At 42.8% G+C, this 19,467-nt stretch overlaps 1 protein-coding gene across 9 annotated transcripts in view; it reads right to left on the reverse strand.

The window, feature by feature from the left end:
* Positions 1-19,467, reverse strand: part of CREB5 (cAMP responsive element binding protein 5) — a 438,005-nt gene that overhangs the window by 320,488 nt on the left and 98,050 nt on the right.

The raw sequence follows: 19,467 nt of genomic DNA on the forward strand, positions 1-19,467 counted from the left end.
CTGAATGAACAGATGAATTTCTCATTCACAGCCTTCTTGCTTTCAATTCAAGATTCTCTACACAGTATTGCTATTAACCCATAACTATGTTCTTGGAGAACATAGATTTAAGGGACTAGATCTGATAGACAGAGTGCCTGATGAACTATGGACAGAGGTTCGTGACATTGCACAGGAGACAGGGATCAAGACCATCCCCATGGAAAAGAAATGCAAAAAAGCAAAATGGCTGTCTGGGGAGGCCTTACAAATAACTGAAAAGAAGAGAAGTGAAAAGCAAAGAATAAAAGGAAAGATACAAGCATCTGAATGCAGAGTTCCAAAGAAGAGCAAGGAGAGATAAGAAAGCCTCCTTCAGTGATCAATGCAAGGAAACAGAGGAAAACAACAGAATGGGAAAGACTAGAGATCTCTTCAAGAAAATTAGAGATACCAAGAGAACATTTCATGCAAAGATGGGCTCGATAAAGGACAGAAATGTAATGGACCTAACAGAAGCAGAAGATATTAAGAAGAGATGGCAAAAATACACAGAAGAACTGTACAAAATAGATCTTCACGACCCAGATAATCACAATGGTGTGATCATTCACCTAGAGCCAGACATCCTGAAATGTGAAGTCAAGTGGGCCTTAGGAAGCATCACTACGAACAAAGCTAGTGGAGGTGGTGGAATCCAGTTGAGCTATTTCAAATCCTGAAAGATGATGCTGTGAAAGTGCTGCACTCAATATGCCAGCAAATTTGGAAAACTCAGCAGTGGCCACAGGACTGGAAAAGGTCAGTTTTCATTCCAATCCCAAAGAAAGGCAATGCCAAAGAATGCTCAAACTACCGCACAATTCCACTCATCTCACATGCTAGTAAAGTAATGCTCAAAATTCGCCAAGCCAGGCTTTAGTAATACGTGAACCGTGAACTTCCAGATGTTCAAGCTGGTTTTAGAAAAGGCAGAGGAACCAGAGATCAAATTGCCAACATCTGCTGGATCACCGAAAAAGCAAGAGAGTTCCAAAAAAACATCTATTTCTGCTGTATTGACTATGACAAAGCCTTTGACTGTGTGGATCACAATCAACTGTGGAAAATTCTGAAAGAGATGGGAATACCAGATCACCTGACCTGCCTCTTGAGAAACCTGTATGCAGGTCAGGAAGCAACAGTTAGAACTGAACATGTAACAACAGACTGGTTCCAAACAGGAAAAGGAGTACGTCAAGGCTGTATATTGTCACCCTGATTATTTACCTTATATGCAGAGTACATCATGAGAAACGCTGGTCTGCAGGAAGCACAAGGTGGAATCAAGATTGCCGGGGGGAATATCAATAACCTCAGATATGCAGATGACACCACCCTTATGGCAGAAAGTGAAGAGGAACTCAAAAGCCTCTTGATGAAAGTCAAAGAGGACAGTGAAAAAGTTGGCTTAAAACTCAACATTCAGAAAACTAAGATCATGGCATCTGGTCCCATCACTTCATGGGAAATAGATGGAGAAACAGTGGAAGCAGTGTCAGACTTTATTTTTGGGGGCTCCAAAATCACTGCAGATGGTGATTGCAGCCATGAAATTAAAAGACGCTTACTCCTTGAAAGGAAGGTTATGACCAACCTAGATAGCATATTGAAAAGCAGAGACATTACTTTGCCAACAAAGGTCCATCTAGTCAAGGCTATGGTTTTTCCAATGGTCATGTATGGATGTGAGAGTTGGACTGTGAAGAAGGCTGACCGCTGAAGAATTGTGTAGTGTTGGAGAAGACTCTTGGGAGTCCCTTGGACTGCAAGGAGATCCAACCAGTCCATTCTGAAGGAGATCAGCCGTGGGTGTTCTTTGGAAGGACTGATGCTGAAGCTGAAACTCCAATACTTTGGCCACCTCATGCGAAGAGTTGATTCATTGGAAAAGACCCTGATGCTGGGAGGGATTGGGGGCAGGAGGAGAAGGGGACGACAGAGGATGAGATGGCCGGATGGCATCACCGACTTGATGGACATGAGTTTGGGTAAACTCCAGGAGGTGGTGATGGACAGGGAGGCCTAGCGTGCTGTGATTCATGGGGTCGCAAAGAGTCGGACACAACTGAGCAACTGAACTGAACTGAACTGATGTTCTTGGATATTTTTCATCCTCAGTCATCCTAGCTCTTTCATGAATTAGCAAATTTCTTAAAAGGAAAATGGATACTGAAACTCTTTAAGATGTCTCTCAAAATGCTGTAGAAGGCACTTCAGCTCTCCTTGCCACAGATAAACCAGGTAATTTTGCTGCATGAAGACATTCATTCATGTACCCATTCATGTTCATTTATTCACTCATTCTAATAATTCTTCATGAAACTTCTTCCACAAGTGAGGCAATGGTGTTGGGAGTGATGGAAGGGGTAGGCAGTACCTTGCAACAACATGGCTTACGGTCCAGGGCAGATGGGAAAATGCAGTAAATATGAGAACATGAGATAGGCAGGGAGAAGTGCCGTAAGAAGTGCTTGAAAAGCAATGTGGGAATTCAGAGGAGGCCAAGGTCACATCAGGTGAGGAGGAATTAGAGAAGGCTTCATGGGGGTGGCATCTGACATAGGCTTTCACAGATGGGTTAGATTTGGTCAAAGATGAGCGGAGGGGAAAACCTTTCCGGGTGAAGATAACTGTGTACGTAAGGACAATGAGGTGGGGAAGCCACAGATAGATTTAGGGAGTAAGTGACAGTTGCTCAGTCGTGTCCAACTCTTTGCGACCCTGTGGACTGTAGCCTGCCAGGCTTCTCTGTCCATGGAATTCTCCAGGCAAGAATACTGGAGTGGGTTGCCATTCCCTCCCCCAGGGGATCTTCCTGACCCAGGGATCGAATCTGGGTCTCTGCATTGCAGGCAGATTCTTTACTGTCTGAGTTACTAGGAATTTAGGGAAGGGAGGTCTTATTCCACTTTTCTGGAGCAGAAAACACGTGACAGAAAATAACACAAAAAAGAAAACTGATAAATTAAGTAAGGGTCAGGTCATGAAGAATCTGCAGCTAAACTGAGCTGCCACAGTCACTGTTACTTCCATTGTACCCCTGATTCCACAGGAGCTTAGGACCCATCAAGAAAGCCAAACCTACCCCCCAGACCCTTAGACTAGCGGCTCCCCTACTAGAACATAGCCTTGGCACCTGGCCCACCTAGTACAACACCTGGGACATATTAAGCCTTCAATAAAAGTTTGCTGGATTGAATCGGGAGGACAGAATAGAAATATTTCCAGTGGAGGAAGTTGAAGTTGGAGAGAGGTTCATGGCAAAGTTTTCTTTTAAAATCCAACGGTTAAATATAAATATAACACTGACCACAGCCTATGTATCAGAAATTACTCTATCCTGCTGCCCCAATTCCTATCACAGCCAGAAATAATGGTGTAGCAACCCCCATTGCCCAATCCAAAGCAATGTCCTAAGAGAACACAGCAGCATTCTCTTTAGAGTGCTCTCTCCTCGGGGGCAGTCATTCCCCCGGGTATTACTCTATTAGAATCTAACGTAAATTCCAAATACAGCCCCACTCAGCAAATGTTCATTTTATTCCAGGAAAACAAAGGTCATCAGGACCAGGCAAGGAAGGAAATGTCCCACAGCAGGAGCATGTTACAACACTAGAGATGAGAAGATTGTCCTGGGTCTGGGTTGGACCGGGAATTATGTATTTTGGTAAGCAGGGCAGTGGGCGGGGGGGGGGACTGTGTGACCTCAGTGACATTGATAAATGTATTGTGGAGAGAAGCAGCCTTTTTTTTTTTTCCCTGAGATTTCAGGGTCAGCTGTGTTACTGCAGCCACTGCTACAGAACATGGAAGAATTTGGGGCTGAGACTGGAGGCCTAGAGAAGAATTTTTAAAGACCAGGGTAGAATGGGTGGGTGCACTCAAGATTTTTTCATGTATTTGTGCAGATCAAGCAGAGCATGATGCTTTGCAAAGCTTCTACTGAGCATTTTTTAAAGTAAATTAGCACGTATGTTAAAACACACAGGTACCATAAGGGGATGAAGATAGAGGCAATAGAGGTGATCTGAAATAATGGGAAGCACAGGAATTTTCCAGCTGACTCTGTGTGTGTGTGTGTGTGTGTGTGTGTGTTAGTCTCTCAGTCGTGTCCGAATCTTTACAACCCTGTGGACTGTAGCCCGTTAGGTTCCTCTGTCCATGGGATTCTCTAGGCAAGAATCCTGGAGTGGGTTGCCACTTCCTTCTCCATCCAGCAGACAGACCTATGTACAGATACTGGATCTGCAACTTTGAGCTTGGTCACTTTCAGTAAACTAAATAAGCTTTAGCCTCTTATTATGTTAAATGAAGGTAAAAACACTCATAGTATTATTGTAATGATCAGGGAATAATGCAAACAAAACTTCTGTCACTGTGTCTGACAAATATAGGGACCCATAAATGAATGGTAGTGAATTTTATGATTACTAGTTCATAATCTCAATTCCAATTCATTTGGTGTCAGGTTTCCCCACTATGTCTAAATTTGTATAAAATGGGCTTTTCATGTATCTTTATCTCTAAACTCAGTTTTCAGAGAAATCACGAAAATTGAGTTGCAAAGAAACTCAGGAGTCATAGACCCCAACGTGGATGTACTCCTACAGGATACATTAACATCCTTTCCTAAAACATCTTCCTTGCATGCAAGCTCTCTCTGTGCACCAAAATCAGCCCTAATTTATATGATCAAAAACACAAGATTCTGGGGAGGGAGGGTCATAGAAACACTCTGAAGAATGCCAAATTAGATTCACCAATACATGGCTTCTCTGTGGAAGATAAAAGACATCCATTAATTTGGTAAAGGCTATCACTGTTTTAAAAATCTATTAAATACAGTGATTGGCACAATAGAAGGGGTTATAAATAAACAAATCATGCAATTATTACTGTTTGAATTTTGGCAAGATAATAAAAAGAGCAGGGGTATAATCAGGAAATAATAGAAAAGATCTGCAAGGCACCCCTGCAATTAGTGATAAACAGAACTTGGCTCCAAGTTGGAGCCCCAATATGTCTCTCATTAAAGAGCCCTGGGACCTGTTCCTGGGGCAGACCTCTGCTAGCTTGGGGAGAAGTGAGGTAACCAAAATGTCAGTGCACACTCCCCCGTATTCAGATAATCTTTTACTACAGTATTATAACCACCTGGGCTGAAATGACTACCTTATGCTGAGTGAAGACCAATCCACAGTCTTCCGAAACTCTAATTGAGATGTTTCCTGTTCTCAGCTTTTTGACTCTTTCCTTTGTAATACCATAAACACACACACACACACACACACACAAACACACACACACACAGAGGCATTGTGCAATGGGCCCCTTCGCTCATGTTTCCTTCCCCCTTTCACCTTCTTTTATTAATGGTACCTCTTAAAGAGATAAATGCTCCCACACAAGTGATACCACTTAAACAGATAAATAGTCCACACTGGAGAGACACAGAGAGCATGAGAGAAAATCCTGTCTTATTAGACTAGAAACAGACACACTATATTAATGCAAAAAAATCAGCATATGGTTCTAATAGGCTTTCTTAAAATGATTTATCAGCTGTGATTAAGCCCTCAACCAGCATGTCTATCTTCATAAATAAAGCAGAAGTGTACCTTGCTCTCAAATGTATCTGCAGTATCTTATTACCTAGCCCTGCACAGTGCACTCCACTTACAACACGGCTCTGGGGAGCCAAGAATTTGTGTGCAATCACAAAGTGTGTGCTCTAAAGAGACTGCCAAGATTTAGGACTCTTATCTCTGAGATAGTCTTACTAAAAATCCATTACAATGAAGGTTTATCCCCTCTCTCAGTGCCGTGGAGCTCAGCATGGCTGAAATATGAACAGGTAATTAAAAGGATATGCCTGATTTTACAGTGAGCCCAGTGACACAGAATCACCAAACAGCTGTTGGGAAAGGCATTTGGCACGGGGCGCAGGTTACCTCTATTGGGGTGTGTGAGGGGGAATGTAGAAAACGAAGACCACTTGAAGAATCAGAATTGGTCTCTTAATTCTTTTCTATGGAATGCAAAGACAAATGAAAATATTAGTTATCTTGGTCTAGACCTCATTCTCTGGCTGGCTAATATGGCAGATGGTCTCAGGGTCACCCATGAAAAGGGCTTGACAAACATCCCCCCCCAACAGGGGATGAGGAAGTCAGGGCTAGGACTTCCAAATGAAGGAGCAGGAGCTGGGTGAAAGAGTTGTGAGCAGAGTAAGCCATCAACAATGTTTGAGAACTATAGAGAATCAACCATTCCATATGCACAGGGCATGGTTCTCCTGGAGTGGAATTTACTCTTTAATTAAAAGCCAGTAAGTCCAGAGGACGAATAAATCCCACAGAGTCCAAGTAAAGTATTTGACTGGCAAACTTCCTTTCAAGTCATTCCTAACATATACCCAAAGCCTCCGTCATATTCTCTCCCTTCTAACACCCACCTGTAGGCTCAGATCAGAGACATATAGGATGTCCCCTGTTCTGTAAGCATTTCTTGGGCTTTTCTCTATACTTCAGTTTGACCGAGATAGAAATGTGTGATCTCCGTGTTCTCTGATAGCCACAAACCACTGTTGATTCAGGCATGCTTGTTGTAGCATCATCAGATTCTGCCGAAAGGCAGTAGACATTAGGAGGAGCAACACCTAAAATCTCACAAGAGCAAATAGTGCTTGGACTCTTCAACCAATGTTATTAACAGATTTTTCTCTGTAAAATGCACCCGGGTAGCTATAGTCTGTGAATGTTAGACTCAATTAGGAGAACGGCACTAATGAGGTCAAAGCAGCTCCTCTCTCCTGTGATCACAGACTGCACCCCTGGCCCTGGCCAGCTGTCTGGCAATATGTGCTTCTGGTCACAAGGGGGTCCATGGGAGGGTGTGTGTGTGTGTGTGTGTGTGTGAGTGTTTGTATCTGTGCACATCCATCACCGTTAATGGGAAATCACCCCTAAGTTCACACCCAGTTGAGGGACAGATCAGGCATGCTGCCTTCAAAATCAGAGGGCAGCAGGCAGCTGTACTTGGGACATCAAAAGTCTCTTTTATCTGGTGTTGAACTGGACACAGGTAGCAATCCACAGTAGTAGTCAGAAAAGCAAGGACTTATTCACAAAGCCTAATGGCCCACTTTGCCTAAGACATGTACTTGTGAATGTGTGCATTACTATGATACAGATAAAAATGTCTAGCAGAAATCTGGATCAAGGAGCTGTCCCCCTCCTCCCGCTGTGCAGGGGAGAAACGCTCTTTGACGCTGCGACATCACTAGTGCTGAGCTGACTCTGTGAAAGCACACTTGGATTTCTGGCCCAGAACCCCTTTCAGGACACTTCTTTAGGGCAACAGCAGAAAAAAAAGTACAAGGTGAGACGCAATTGTAGTATGTGAATCTAACACCATCTACTTAAGAATTAGCTTTATTTTCTATGCTCTAGATATCAATATATTTGAACTACGTATGTCCAAGGTAGCTAAAAAGTCCCGTTCACTGGTGAGAAAATAAAGTCACACATGACTTTTAGAAAGTGATGGGACGGAGTCTGGATTTCTTGCTCTCATCCTAAATTTAGAGAACACTCCGCCTTACTTCTCCACAATCCACACCGGGGCTTTTGCAGTGAGTGCAGGAGGAGCCGGGAAGCCATTTTCAGGGGGACCAGCCGCACAGAGATAGCAGGGTGCAAGTCACATTTTGGCACAGCACACCACAAGAGAGGCTGCCAGGATTTTGGACTGTGTTGCTCCCTTTCGGTCACTTGGGGACCAATCAAATGGGGCTGGAAGGGTGGGGTTCATAGGCCCTCTGCATCAGAGACCACAGCAGATTCCAGGCTTGCCCTGAAAAGTACAGGAATGCCTGAACCAACTGTGCCAACGAATCCAGCAATTGCTCACATTCATAAATCCTCTGGGAAAGTTCCTAAGCTCTGTGCATAACAAGAAATTCCAAGAGAAGCCAGGAAGGGGATGACTTCTTTGAGAGCGGCTATGATTCAAAATGCCGGGCACTGCATCATCTGTAGTCAATCACCTGGACAGGCACACAAAAAACATGACTGCTTTTCTTCTTTGGGGACTGGACTGTCTGCAGAGCCCAAATAAGTCCCCACCCAAACATAAAGCCACAGAGAACAGAGGCACCTGGCACCAGCTCTGGCAGGAGCGGTCAGCACTGTGATCAGCTTTCAAAGTTTTCATGTAACAGATGGTGTGCTCTGCCCGTGACTCAGATCTCAGGGATGCTTGGGCTGCAGCCACATGGAACCCAAATGCAGGGTTCACCCCACTTCACGAAGAAGACTGGGGAAGCATCCACCAAGCCAGATGATGAAGGGAGAGCTTGCAGGTGGGAAGATCCATCCTTCTAGCACCAAAGCTGTCCAATAAAACAGCTCACATTCACCTTCAGGTCAAAAGGCAAAACATCATCTATGTACACAAGAGTCTGATTCTGCCAGTGCTAGTGAGTTTTATTAGAAAACGTGTCCTTAGAGGACACACTGAATGTAAAGACCTTTCAGCATTTCATTTCACTCTAGAGACAAATGAGAAACTGGCCCCATCAGATAGAAGAGCCCCAAGTTCACCTGGGCTAGAAATAGACTTTCATATCCCAGAAAGCAGAGAACAAAGGGAAGCCCAGCAGTGTTCTGGGGAAGACTGCAGTCGATATTCCTGGGATGTGAGGATCATCCTAGTCCTAGAGTGAAGCACCAGCAGGTGACACTGTGCCTGGCTACCCAGGGAATGTCCTGACCCCACTCCAATCCAAATAGCTTATGAGCCCCTCTGGGTCAGCAGGACAGCCAGCTCCTCGAAGTGTAGGAAGGTGTTACCAGGGGAGAAAATCCACCATTTCATAAACCCCTAGGCTTTTGGGTTTCGGTGGTAGTTGGTTTAAACAAGGAAAATGTCCCTCCAGGATTCTGGCGCTAAAATCAGTCAATACCCCAGGTTTGAGTTGACAGTCAATGTGCTGGAAATATGGACAGGAAGAATGTATGGAATCTCAGTTCCTGGCCTCAGCCTTATCAGTATGGAAATAACTTAACAGCACACAAATGCTAAAGCGGAGTTCCCAGAGTAAATCACTCCCATACCTGCTCCTAACCACACTTAACGTTCACCTGGATTTATGAGATGATGGAAGCAGAGACTCTCACAACTATTATATTCCTTTCCTTTTCTCTTTCACAGGGTCAATTTTTTTCTCATGTCTTTGTGAGGGGCCCAGGTAAGTGATTCTTAGCTGCAGACTCTCAGCGCCAACTAACATGTGGTCCAATTTTCTAAATGTGAGTGTTGTTTTTTTGCCTAGAACAGAAGCTTCATCTTTTAGTCATTTTGTTTTAATCCAGCCCAGAAACCAGATCTGTTTCCCTGCTTGCTTTCAGAAGCATGAATGCAGGGCCTCATGGAGGACAAGACTCACTCCCTCAGCAGATGCAAAGCCGCCTGCCCCAGGTACACACCCACCAACCCATCTGGTGGGTTTTGAGTTCGGAATCACTCATAGCTACAAATAGATTCTTTCAGAGGACAGTGTCCATTCGCCATTGTGATTCCACTTGAGTTAGTACTTTGAAATCCCAGCTTGGCTCTACTACCTTCTAGACAGGTAAATAGTGACTATAATCAGCTGAGATCCCAACCAAACCCCAAATGGGAAAACTACCCCATGAGAAAGTCTCCAGCTGGGAAAAGCTGCCCTTTTCTCGACTCTTAAAGAGAAGAGATTCGTAATTATTTTAGTGAGTAGCCTCCCAGACAAATAATTCAATCGGGCTAATTTTCAGCTACAGTCAGGCATCCTGATGGGAAAGCAGGCCAAACAAGCCATCTGCACAATCCGAGTCTGGGTTGCCTGGGGAGCATCAGGGCTCCATTGTGTTTGGGGCCATTTTCAGCTTCTTTTCTTAGTCATTTTTTAAGTGCCTCTTCCCATCCCACCCCATCCCTGCTTTTGTGTGCGTTCGTGTGGTATATGTGCTCGATCGCTCAGTTATGTCCAACTCTTTGAGGCCCCACGGACTGTAGCCCACCAGCCTCCTCTGCCCATGGGATTTTTCAGGCAAGAATATTGGAGCAGGTTGCCATTTCCTACTCCAGGGGATCTTCCTGACCCAGGGACCAAACGCACATCTCTTGCTTCTCCTGCACTGGCAGGGAGATTCTTTACCACTACTGCCGCCTGGGAAGCCCCATCTCTGCTTAGGAACTTCTAGATGCAGTCCATGCATAGAGTCTCCTAGAATCAAAGCTGTGTTTAACAGGTCCCAACACACTCCCTTTTATACTGATGACATCCTACACCAACCCCTCTACCTGTTAACAAAGACAATACCTGGAGGAACTTTCAACTTAACCACAAGTAAGAGGCAAACACTTTCAACAGCAATTTTTTTTTTTAACAGATAAACATTTCAGTTTGTTTCCATTTGTTAAAAAATATATCTAATTTTGTGATAATACTTAAATCTAGGTATCTCTTTAAAGTTGGGTTAAAAGTCAAAACATCTTAGAATGCTCAGGAGTAACTCAGTAGGAAGTAATGACGGGCTAGACTTGAAGTGATAGAAATGGAAAATAAAGAGAAGACATGAGGACACTGGCCTAAGGAAGTTGATGGGACCCAGTGAGGGGGGCAATGGATGGAGAGGAGATAAAGCTGCCCCCTAAGATGGATGAGGGCTTCCCAAGTGGCACTAGTGGTAAAGAATCCGCCTGCCAATGCAGGGGTCATAAGAGACACAGGTTTGATCCCTGGTCAGAACGATTCCCTGGAGGAGGGCATGGCAACCCGCTCCAGTAGTCTTCCCTGGAGAATCGCTTGAACAGAGGAGCCTGGCAGGCTGTAGTCCATAGGGTCGCGCAGAGTCAGACACAACTGAAGGGACTTAGCATGCACGCACAAGGTGGATGAACTGTGCCTCTGACAGACCCAGACAAAGGGTGGGGCTCATCGTGGCCATGAGTTTGTACAGGAAAGCTTTGGGCACAGTACTGGGCATAATGAGTTATAAACACCAGGGGCATATTCAAATGAGAATGCTAGTAACAGCTGGAGAGTAGAGATGCTGAGGACTAGACACACAGATAAAGGAACTGTTGGGTAGAGTTGATGGTTGGGTTATGAGAACCTATGAGTTTTCTGAAGAGAAGGTGTAAACAAAACCACCTGGAAGTGGATACAGCAAAACACAAGGAAATAGAGAGAGGACAGAGAAGGTAGGAGAAGAGCCAGAACACATCATCCCTACCGCTGGCCCCCTCTAATGAGCACCTATCAACTCGTCTTGTCTCTAAGTAGTTTATTCTTCTGTATTTAACATGGGGAACATAGCACTGCCATAACCACCTATAATTATTCCCTGTTAACAAAAGGGACCAAAATCAAAGTTATCATTAACAACATATTCAAAATGTCAGATGTGTCAGATGTGCTTCAAAGGTATAGAAATACTTTGATTATTACCATACCTAGTCACAACTGAACAGGAAATCCTGGTGTGAGAAAATACTGCTGTATTCCTCAACATTCCCAACACAAATAGGGGTTCCCAAAATCAATGCCAAGTTTCCTCTAGCAATCTTCATGCTGTATCTTTTAAGCCAATCTTCCAAATCTCTTCTACTTCTCACCTTCAAATGACAACATCAGCACCTCTTAGGAGAATACTCATTTCTGCATGGAATGAATACAAATCTTTCTAATCAAACTTAAGCCTCTGAAAACCTCGTTTGGTTCTCAGAAAGATTCGGGCAGATACTTCAATCTTGCCAGAACAAACATCATGTGAAAGCAAATATAAATAAGACCCATGACAAAAAAGAAAATCAACTCAAGGACAATAAAATCTGCCATTCACAAGCTAAGAGACATTTATTTGCCATTATAAATACCACCATTCCCTAATAATTTGGCTCCTAACACTGGCTAAAGGCAGAACCATGAATGGACAGATGATTTAGCATTAGAAAGTAAACCTTCAGTCTCAAGAGATGTTTGTCTATAATGTGAAGGTTATGTTGTGAAGACTCATCCATTAAGGTCCAAGTTAGACAAATATACAAACTGTCTAAGGGAGGAGATGAGCAAACTCCCAGTACCCATCTGGGTCAGTTCTCCTCCAAGCCATGGGCCTTCCTCATCACTCATGTAAAAGGGACTTGATTTTATGTGCTCACTCTTTGCAAGGCAAAGATGATGGATTTTGCAACTCTGAGGATACCTGACTTTCCACCAAAAAAAAAAAAAATAACCCTCACATCACAAGACAGATGAAAAAAAAAAAAAACTCTATGAGTTGTTTTCCATTTCCACTCCATTGTAAATTGAGGCTGAGCCTGAGATCACCTCATGATTCGTGGACATATGTGGAAGTAGATACCAACTCTTAATAATCTCTACTGAGATTGTGGTCATTAATCCTAAATCCCAGGGAACCAAAACTCATGAACTAGCTTCCAGTTCATCCACTGGTTTAGTCATTCCCCTGAGTGGGAGGCAAAGACCAAGCCAACTTCTCTTCTAGCATCAAATTCCATCTAAGCTAAGGGCAAAATTTAAATCTATAAGGAGAAAGCAGAAAGTGCTTACATGACTAGTGTGCTGAAATGGAGGAGGAGGACAAGAGAATCCTTAAGATATAAGGGTTAGATTTTCCAGTTATTGGGGTGGGGGAAGAAATAGGCCGTCACCTCTCATAATGTTCCCAATGGGTGTTTCCTTTCAGTCATGCTGATTTTTTTTTTTAAAGGCACGAAAAGATGAAAAACAATTTCATCTATTAGAATTTAGAGAACATGGTGGCATTTTCAAACCTAGGATAAAACCAAGTTTAGATTTCAGAATTTTCTTTTTCTCCAGACTTGTAAGGCATGGGCTGGGGAGAAAAGGCAGGGAGAGGGGCTGTATTGCACAAATATAGAAGCAACATATTAACATAACTGGAAATATACAGCTGTTGCAAGTTTTCTCAACTTGCTATCTCTTATTTTTCACCTGGTGCCACCCACACGTTGCCACTCACACCTCCCCCAGAGAGCAACCATGCCCACTAGTAGCTGATACAGCAAGACTGTAACGAAGGCGAAGCACCTCCCTCTCTGTGCTCTCTCCCCAAGTAACTGGTGGTGTCGGGTAACATGATTTCCAGGTACAGAATATAATCAGATTGAGCAGCTGACTTTTCTGAGCTGAGGCTGACCTGGCCATGCCCTGTTCCATGACTCCTGTTGAGCTGGGATCCAAGATCTTAAGATTGTAGCTTGTCCCCTGTTCCCATGTGTTAAACAGTCAACACCCTCTGGGAATAGATTGCACTTTTCATCATTTGGGTAGGAATTCTAGAGGATGGAAATGTCCTAATTTGCTATTGCTGCATCAGCATAATGAGTCAGATTTAGGTCCTAGGGGAGAATAACAACACTTAGCACTTATATACTGTGCTTTTCATCTTCAGGGTCCTTCACTATGTTAGGCTGTAATGTTATATTTCTCTCAGCAAGATAAAGGAGTTCATTTCTAGTACTTTCAACTCCTCTTACACACACACACACACACACACAACTGTTACCACATGAGGAAGCTATCTCCTCCTAGAGAGGCACTGTTGGAGCTCTTTTGTAGAAAAAGAAATCAAATGTGAAAGGTCAATTCATACTTTAAAAAAATCTTTTATTTTTGTTTTTTCCACTAATGTGGAACATGATATCAACATGCAGATTGTCAGTTACTGGTATCTATTCAGTATTACTGCCTGGGTTCCCATACTTAACTCTCCATGTCTCATAGTCTTCTATGTCATCTTTGACCACTGAGGAGAATTGAAGACTGTCTTGGAGGATTCTGGAGGACTCTGCCAAGTTCCATACTCAGACCTCTTCTCTGCCTCATCTCCATTCACCCCTGCCCAGGTCATTCCATTGAGTCTCATGCATTTAAACACCATCTCCCAGGTGGCTCAATGGTAAAGAATCTGCCTGCCAGTGCAGGAGACATGGGTTTGATCCCTGAGTTGGGAAGATTCCCTGGGTCAGGAAGATTCCCTGGAGAAGGAAAAGGCAACCCATTCCAGTATTCTTGTCTGGGAAATCCCATGGATAGAGGAGCCTGGAAAGCTACAGTCCATTGGGTTGCAAAGTAGCTGAACACGAATTAGTGACTAAACAACAATAACAACATGCCAATGACCCACCAATTTATATCTTTAGACAGGTCCTGTATGACATATCTATATATTCATCTGCCCAGTAGATATTTCCACTTAACAAGTTTGCAAACAATCTCCTCAATTTGCCCTGCAAACTTGTTTCTCCCACAGGCAACTCCATCCTTTCAGTTGCTGCTGTCAAAAACCTAGTTTTATCCTGAATTCCATCTATTACTTCCCAGACCTAATCCATCACCAATTCCTGTTGGCTCTATCTTCAAATTAATCCAGAATCTAACCACCTCTTCCATCTGCACCTTGGACCAATCTGCCATCATCTTTAACCTAGATTCTTTGAACACCCTCCTAACTGGTCTCACTTTGCTATTTCCTTCCAACAATTTACTTTCAACTTGGCAGCCAAGTAAACTTTCTTACACAGTAAGTCCCCTATATACAAACCTTCAAGTTGTGAAATTTCAAAGATTCGAACATGTATTTGCATGTCCAATCATGTCGGTTAGTTCCCATGTCTGGGGTAATACTGTCACATGTGTGCATCCTCTACAGGTGGTTGTGCTTTTCTGTACTTTACCGTAGAGTACTGTATAGATTTCAGTACTGCAGTATCTTTATTTCAAGCCCAGGATGTCCACAAACATGTATAAAAGCAGTGGTGATATAGCTGGCACTGCCAAGAAGTACCAGCTGTTGTATTGTACTACTGAACTTCTCAAGGTACTGTACTGTAAGATTTAAAATATTTTCTTTATTTGGGGGGTTTGTTGTTTATGTATTATTGTGTAAAACCTATTACAGTACAGTACTATATAAGTGATTGTGTTAGTTGGGTATCTAGGCTAACTTTATTGGACTTAGAAACAAATTGGACTTAACGCTCTCTGGGAATGGAACTTGTTTGTATATAGGAGATCTGCCGTATGTAAGTCAGATGCTATGATACCTCTCCTTACAGTTGTCCTATAGTTCTAGGCAATGGCAACCCACTCCAATACTCTTGTCTGGAAAATCCCATGGATGGAGGAGCCTGGAAGGCTGCAGTCCATGGGGTCGCGAAGAGTCGGACATGACTGAGCGACTTCACTTTCACTTTTCACTTTCATGCACTGGAGAAGGAAATGGCAACCCACTCCAGTGTTCTTGCCTGGAGAATCCCAGGGACAGGGGAGCCTGGTGGGCTGCTGTCTATGGGGTCACACAGAGTCGGACACGACTGAAGTGACTTAGTAGTATGGTTCTCCATCTCACTCAGACTGAAGCCTACTCAGCTTTCTTGGATATGATCCTGCATGCCCACTCTGCCCATCACTGCACACCCTGCTCTTTGCTGTTGCTCCAGCGAAGAGCACCTCCAGCCTCAGGGCATTGCACTTATTGCTCTCTCTACTCTCCTCCCCAGTCCACACCTGGTTCTGACTTCTTCCTCCTTCGGGTCACAGCTGCATGTCCACTCACCAGTGATGCCCCCTAGATCACTCCCTAAACCTCCCTGTGCCCCTTCCCTGAAATGTTTTTCTCTACAGCACTTATCACCTTCGGACATGTTACATATGCTAATGTTTTTACTTGTTTACTGTTTGTCTTGCCCATGAGAAGTGAGCAACCTGAAGTCAGGGATTTTTTGTTTTCTGTTTTAAAATCAGCTTTAGTCCATAGCATATTCACCAGTGCCTTGGACAGTGCCTAGCACGTGAAGGGCTCTCAAAAATATTTATTGCATGAATAAATGATGAACAAAAGTTTCTCATCTGTTTCAGGACATGCACTAGCCTGACTAGGCAAGTTGAGATCCGTGATACTGCTAGTGAGGCATGCTCTTTCAAGAGAAAAAGTATATCTCTAATTAAAGAGTTTTGAAGCTATGGGTTTATGCTAAGGTGGAAGGTTGAGGCAATTATGGAATGCATCATCTGCTATATAATACATGCTGTGGATACAGACACTGGGGCTTTTCCATTGGTCATTACCTGCCTCTAGCCTGTCCTCACTCTATACATATATTGAGATGCTTTTGGAAATGTATCAGGATTAAAGATAGTCTGTCGAACAGACTTTTTCCTGACAGACGGGCTAAACAACGATCAGCTCCCTATTTGCTCTTTGATAGAATTTTCTAGACCAAACTTCAGCTAGAATTTTAAAGGTGGAGGAAAGGACAAGCTCAGTCTTTCTAACATTTTTGTATAAAGTATTTAGCAAGTTCAAGCAAAAATCTTTTTAAACCAAATTTTCCATATAAACAAATCCATCTCCCACTTTACAAAATAAAACTCGCTGAGGGAACTAATGGGTTTCCCAAGTGGCGCTAGTGGTAAAGAACCCACCTGCCAATGCAGGAGACATAAGAGACATGGGTTTGATCCCTGGGTTGGGAGAATCCCCTGGAAGAGGGCTGGCAACCCACTCCATTCTTGCCTGGGGAATCCCATGGACAGAGGAGCCTGGAAGCCTATGGTCCATAGGATCACAAAGACTCAGACACGACTGAAGTGATTTAGCATGAGGGAACTAATGCAAATCTTCTATTAACAGTCTCAGAGGAAAATAAATTCAAAGAGAGTTGAAATGTAGAATTAAAAAGCAATTGTTATCTGAATGTGCAGCAAATGGGACGAAGGAGGAGACAGAACTTAATGATGACAAGGTATGCCCTGAAAAAAGAACTTGTATTCCAGGACTTCCCTGGGGGTTTGTTGTTTAAGACTCCATGCTTCCAATACTGGGAGCACAGGTTTACTCCCTCATCAGGGATCTAAGATCCCACACGCCTGCCAACCAAAAGATATTTTTTAAAAAAGAACTTGTATTCCTACTATTCAAGTGGGGAACAAATAAATGAAGCAGGAGCTGGTGGTGACAGTGTGCCAAGAATGCTGGAAGCTGGAGAAATGTGGATGAAGGGATGAGTAGAAATATGTTGGCAGATGAGAGAGCATCTCCTACTCCTCATTTCCCCATCATGTGGCTTCCAAGGAAATCACCAACACACCAACATACACAAGAAGTCACCAACACAGCTCATCTGGCCGTTGGATGAGTCACCCTGCCTTAGGCCTCAAGAAAGTGCCTACTTGTGTAGTCATGGCCACTGAGGCTGGATTTGGCCCACTGGTTTGAACAAGGCAGTGGAAGAACAAACTTCGACAGTCTGAATGCTTTCCAACTTCCAGTGCGTGCAAGTGAAGTTGGGGTGTGAGACACTGGTCATCTGAGGGGCCCACCCCAAAACCATGGGGGAAGCTGGCTGCAGGATCCCCCACCCACATACCCTTCTCAAAGTCATCACATGACTAATGTTGCTAAGAGCAACATTGGAAAGAGAAGAAAAACATAGTTCTTCAATGGCAGTAGTCCTCAACTTTGTTTGCCTGAATATTTTAACACTTTTTTGTAGTCAACTCGCAGAGAATCAAAAGCAACTCACACACACACAAAAAAACGTAGATCATGAAAATGTCATTCTACATTAAAAACTGGGACCAGAGGAAATATAAACTGGAACTGAAAGTCTAGTCTGTGGGGAAGTAAAATGCTCATTACCGTGTTCTAAAAAGTTCTCAAAGTTAAAACAGTCAGTTTGGCCTCGTGTTAATCAAGCAGTCAAAGCAAAAAGAGAAACAGAACTGGTTTAAGAATTCTCATGTCCACAAGGAGAAAATATTTCGGTTCCTCAGGGGAAGCAAACCATTTCCTGGAATTCAGATCTGTAAGAATTTCCTCCCCTGGGGCTTCATATAGGAGATGGTGAGTACTATGCAAAGAAGATCTAAAACCACAAGCCCATCATGGGCTTCTAAAGCTGCTGTTCTTGGTAAATATCTTCAAGAAAATCAAGGGCATACACTTTGACTAAAACCCTCCTGTCAGAATGAAGACAATATGGACCAAGTATACACCTTACTTATAGTTCGGAAGAAGCCAATCTTAACTATCTCAAGGAATGAATGAACTTAATCTCTCAGTTGTCTACATATGTCATGTCCATCAGGAGAGCTAAATTTATTACTCAACCAGAGTAAATTTACTAGTCTTTTTTGTTCCTCTCTTCCTTGCTATTTTTATGGTTTTTAAAAATCTATTTCTATTGCAATGAAATATAGAATGCATGCCTTCTATTTTTATTTAGTTAAAAATTTTAAGTACTCAGAACAGCATCTGGCAAATAAGTGCTAAATAAGTGTTTGTTTTAAAAAAAGAAAAAAAAGGCCCTTCACCACTGGGTTGGGGCTGGGGAAGTAGGAGATGGTCAAGTATGAATAACTAATTATAAATAAAATGAGTTGCTTGAGATTTTATATCCCTCTTGTAACCTATTTTCAGGATTTTTCCTAAAGCAATACAGACTGAATACAGACCCTTGGCTATTGTGATGTGAGAATGTGACATGAAAAATCTGGTGGAGAGGGATTATTATAATTTCACATAGAGGGAGATTCAAAGGTTTTGAAACACTTAGAGAAATATCAGAGCCTTTTAAAATTTCTTCTCTGGATGGAACAGCTGGAAATTCAGAATCCATTACAATGTAGCTGGTACCTCCTTTCAACCAGCTTTCACAGTTTAAGTCTCTGGTCACAGGATATGTCTAATTTGTTGTTTAGGACATTGTGGGCATTCAATAATGGTCTATAAAAACAAACTAAAAAATACTAAAAAGCTTCATTATCTTATTTACTTGTGCCTCCATTTCTTTTCCTTAATCTGATACAGTGATTTTTAAATGCCAACACAACAATAAAAAAAAGAGTATATTCTGGAGGGATTCATAAAGTAGATTTTCTACATTTGTAAGAACAAATAATGCACACTTATAGTAAACCTATTATTTTCAACAACAACAAATACACGATACTATGACCAAGAAGGAACTGTGAAATGCAGTAGACAGACACCAGGAAGATGACAGAAATCAGACAGTTATAGCCTGGGTCAAGATCAGATGAAATCCTCTCTCCTACTGCTATGATCCTTCACTTGTCATCTTACCCTCTGGTCCCTGTCTTCTGCACTTACCACCCATACAAATCTTGCTATTATTCAGCAAAGTAAAACAACTAGTTTTGAATGGAAAATTCCATGAGTTTATCTGACTCAAGTCAAGAATAATTATGATCCATGCTGATGTATGGCAGAGACCACCACAACACTATAAAGCAATTATCCTCCAATTTAAAAAAAAAATCAGGATAATTTTTGGCTTGAATTCCATATTTCATATAATCTGCTTTTCCCATGATTTTTCTACCACAACCAG

Source organism: Bos taurus, chromosome 4 (genome assembly GCF_002263795.3).
Source record: "Bos taurus isolate L1 Dominette 01449 registration number 42190680 breed Hereford chromosome 4, ARS-UCD2.0, whole genome shotgun sequence".
Lineage (NCBI taxonomy): Eukaryota > Metazoa > Chordata > Mammalia > Artiodactyla > Bovidae > Bos > Bos taurus.